This window comes from Barbatula barbatula, assembly GCF_947034865.1.
Source record: "Barbatula barbatula genome assembly, chromosome: 4".
Lineage (NCBI taxonomy): Eukaryota > Metazoa > Chordata > Actinopteri > Cypriniformes > Nemacheilidae > Barbatula > Barbatula barbatula.
Genome location: NC_136768.1, coordinates 24,998,334 through 25,002,825, shown reverse-complemented (window position 1 = coordinate 25,002,825; position 4,492 = coordinate 24,998,334). Strand labels below are relative to the sequence as shown.

General features: G+C 35.1%; 1 long non-coding RNA gene across 1 annotated transcript; it reads left to right on the top strand.

The window, feature by feature from the left end:
- Nucleotides 1-1,458: 1,458 nt before the first annotated feature.
- Nucleotides 1,459-4,017, top strand: LOC306893554. Its single transcript, XR_013786592.1, has 3 exons — nucleotides 1,459-1,498; nucleotides 2,537-2,559; nucleotides 3,306-4,017. It is a non-coding gene; the product is annotated as an uncharacterized lncRNA (long non-coding RNA).
- The last annotated feature ends 475 nt before the right edge of the window (nucleotides 4,018-4,492 follow it).

Here is a 4,492-nt window from a genome sequence, read left to right as displayed (position 1 = left end):
TGGCTTAATGCCTCATATTGGCACTTAATGTAGGGACAAGTGTTTGTTCTGGAGCAGGGTTTGTGGGATAGGCTCTGCCACCGTCTTTTGTATTCTGTTTATCCAATATGGTGTGATGTAACCGCTTGTTATCCTCCTGCATTTACATAAGAACCCCCATTGTGGAGTTAACCATGAAACTACAGGGGTGCTCTTGTAACAGGGGACAGGTTGTGATGTTTAATTCATTCCACTCATAACTTCTTAGCTCCAGTTGTGTGGACTGTAGGGCTGGAAGAGACGTAATTCCTAGTCCAGACAGGAGGAATCTGCTGTCGTCGTGGACGAAAATCATGTAGAGTCTTTGCTAAATGGAGTGTAAGCTATCCTTTTGATGCAGAAATTAGCTATTTGCTTCGAAGGACCAATGTGTAATAGAGTTTGTTGCTAGTGTAAAGATGTGATCACTGTGAAGCATGTTAGAATGCAAACGTCTCCATTCTTCTAATATAGCCTTTAATCCAACTTTTTTGTATTTTAATTTACATTTACAGAGCAATTCACTGGCTTCTGTTAATATAACCTGTAAGGTTTGAATTGTGGGTGTCATTTTATTCAATATTTCTAAACAAAAGACAAAAAGGCCTAAGTAACACAATTAAAGAAATATATACTCAAATAGGCAACATATGAATTAATAAAATAAACCAATTATTGTGGTATGACATGTTGTGTATTCATAGATATTCTGGTATTTATTATTGTCATAAAATATGGCATGTTTGTTTATTGTTATCAAGTGTGTGATTGTTTCTTCATCAAAGCCACTTAAATGAAGATATGGTGAGTGTGTAGACCTTTGGATTACAATGAGTTCAGTGTCATGTTCAAGATACCAGTTTGAGATCATTAGAGTTTTCTGACATATTGTATTATCCTTTAGGAATCAAATGATGGGTATTGTAACATATTATGTGAATTATACATATATGAGGTTATGAGGACATCTAGTGGTCATCTAATATACTGAGATCCATAGTCACGTAGGCATGTTTGGGGACGACAGGGGTCATAATAAAGATACATAAGGCGTGCTGGAGTTCGTCGGTCTGTATAAAGAACAGAACAGGTATATAAATAGTCATTAAGAAATACAAATGGTCAGAAATAATCCTCAGGTACGCAGATGACAGTTAAAAAATCTAAAAGTGACTCACAACTTAATGTTTTTTTAAGCAGGGATTGTTTTTGCAGTAACTCCACAGTTTCCACAAATGTATCCTTTTATCTATATGGTAATCCTAATTCAATAAAAATATAGATGAATATATCCTATTATGGTAATCCTATTTCAATAAAGAAACAATTTTTCATTATAGTAGCTAGTTAATTTTTGTACGTAAAGTATGATAATACAAATGGTAATACGTTTTTTCCACTAGGTGTCGCAAATGTTGTTGTAAGCCTACATCCGTTTTTGTTGGGAAGAGAAGGAATCCATTTTGGATGTTTGCAAGTGGTAAGTCACGCGATGCCAATGCTCCGGTGTAAAATGTTAAAACATGTTCATTAGAGAAAATAAAACATCGCTATATTTTGACAGTATGTTTGTTTAGAAATAGTGTTACCGTTCGTGTTTGTTAGATGCTCAGTTGGTAATGTTTGACTGTATTACGCGTTTTGTCCTTATTTTTTTATGATATCATATTAACGTTTTAAGGATAATTCCGTCATGTGTTCATTATTTTTTATATTCAGGTCGAATTGTGATTTATATTTATAGATATATTATGACATCGTGTACTCATGTAACGCTGGTTAGAAGTTTAATGTTGTATAAGACGGATATGCAGCCTCGAATAATGTAAAAAGATTTGTAGTGGAGTGTAATTGTATACAAGTTCGCTTATTTGCAATGTCTAAATCGACACAGATCACAGTTTAAAACTTTATGTCTGTTTTGATGCGACGCATGGCAGGTTAGCAGTTATGGACCGTCTACAAACTACTCCATACGGAAAAAACGAAGAATGGTTCCCATTATTTTTATTTCTTAAAAAATATAAAAATAATGAAATTGTGCATCTACATTTTAAGGTGTATATGCTCACTGGAGCAGTATTAAAAATAAATACTATAAAAATAAGGCAAAGTCGTAGTATATTACTGTATTTTCCTTTTCACTTTGCCGGACAGGGATTTTATTTTTCCCCATTCCCTCGTTGACCATGTGTACAATGGTACTGATATTATTGATCTAGTTATATGAGAGCAAAACAAAGGTAAACGGCTTATTATGCTTTAAGATAGTACATAATTACAATAAAAGTGATTTATTATATACATTTATGTCAGCTGTGGTGACACTGTGGTGGGTGTTGTGACACACATTTACACGTGTATGTGTGTTTGCTTTATAGATGTATCGTAAAGTGACATACATGATTAATGTTCAAATAAACTAAACTGACATATCTTTAAAAGTCAGCACTTTATAATCAGCTAAAGTGTAATGTTATATGTTGGTTATTAAATGTTTTTCACTTTTATGTTGCAGAAGACGGTGAAGGTGAATCTGAGGTAAAAATGTAAATTTTGTCTTTTGTTTATAAATATTTTTAAAATGTAACTAGAAGTTAAGTCTTATTATGTTACAAAGTGTTTAGTCAATGGTTATTTTTATTTTGTGTTTCACTAAATGTCTTTTATGTGAATATTGTTTTGAGCTGATACTTTAGATTTGAAGTTGCGCAGTAGTATTCAGTTAGTAGTATCATCAAATCATTTCATTGCTCAGGGAAAGTGACCAAATGTGCTTGTTCCAAGGGACATGATCAGTACAGGATTTCGACTGTGTCCATATCTGGGTATGCAGAAATGCAAAATATGTTTTTGGTGACTTATGTGAATCTATGTGTATCGAGTATCATCTGCATAATGATCTTGTGTAATGTACTACTTAATATCATTCAATATCTTTTTTTAGGTAATGATTAGGGCACCATTATTGTTTCAAAAGAGTATCACTAGTATAAAAAAAATCCCAAACAGTACCCAACCCTATGCAAAAAACGCATAAGTTGGCACATGATGTAGCAAGTACATTTTGCATGCATACTCAGAAACATAGGTGATATCCTGGGCAGGTGGTGTTCTTGCGACAGGCCCATCTGGTCATCTTATACTTAAAACTACACAAAATGGAAACAAATACTGTCATTAATAATATTAGACCTTGTTGTAATATGAAAAAAATTGAAACTAGGTTTTTTGATATTGTATTGCATTTGTAACTAATCTTTAATATTATTTATTTTTGTGTGCAGAATGCCCCGTACTAAGAAGAGCCTGCGTTCGCAGGTAGCCAAGAAAAGGATGGTGGACCGGATGGCTCCTTATCCTGCAGAGGGTGTGCCTGCTGTTAATAAAGTGGCACAATCAACTGAATGTTTCGGACATCATGACAGTTCTGCACAAATACCTTCCAAAATACCTTTCCAAATACCTTCCAAAATACCTTTCCAAATACCTTCCAAAATACCTTTCCAAATACCTTCCAAAATACCTTTCCAAATACCTTCCAAAATACCTTTCCAAATACCTTCCAAAATACCTTCCAAAATACCTTTCCAAATACCTTCCAATATGCCTAATCATGAAACCAGTCTTGAACCAAAGTGTCAATCAAACTATGAGCAAAAATCTAAAATAACCATGAATGCTGTTTTTGACTTGTTTCCTCAGACATCCTTCATCACTGGCTCTTTCCATCAAGGAGATCCTCGTTATGTCCAGAATTATGGGAAGCAATGTGCTGTTAACAGTTTAACTGCAATTCTGATGTGTAAATTGAAAAATGTTTTTCAGTGGAGCACCAGTGATATTAATTCTGTGTTATTGCATGGTGATCAATTCTATTCAGACCTGGAAGCTGCTGGAAAGATCAGTGACCACATCAATGGCTACATGTACGTCGAGGAACTGCCTGACACACACACACTGAATGATTGTACTTTTGCAATAAACTATGGGACAACATTAAGTGGTTTGTTTGGTGTGACTAGATATCAGAAATCTATGCGTAATGTTTACATGTCTCTAGATAAAGCTCTGACTCGAGCATTTCAGAATTTTGATGCATGTTTGGTGAATGTCCAGAGAAGCATTTGTGCAGCAGTCAAACAAGGCTCCTGGTATGCAGTCATCGATCCACATTCACGAAATGTTGACGGAACATTAGCATGTGAGGGTAAGAGTGTAGTGGTTTTCCACCGTGACATGAGATCTCTGTGCACGCATTTTAAGAAGCTCGGAGCATCACTGGAAGCTGACGGTACTCCCTTTGAAGTAACTGGAGTGAATGTAAACATGAGTGACGTGCCTTCTGTCTCTGTGTACAGTCCAGTAGTCGCGACAGATGCTGAAGCTGAACAAGCGGTAAACTCTGAAATAGAAATTGATGTAAATCTCAATCAGTGTGTTATTGATGTCACAAGCACAGATACAGAATCTA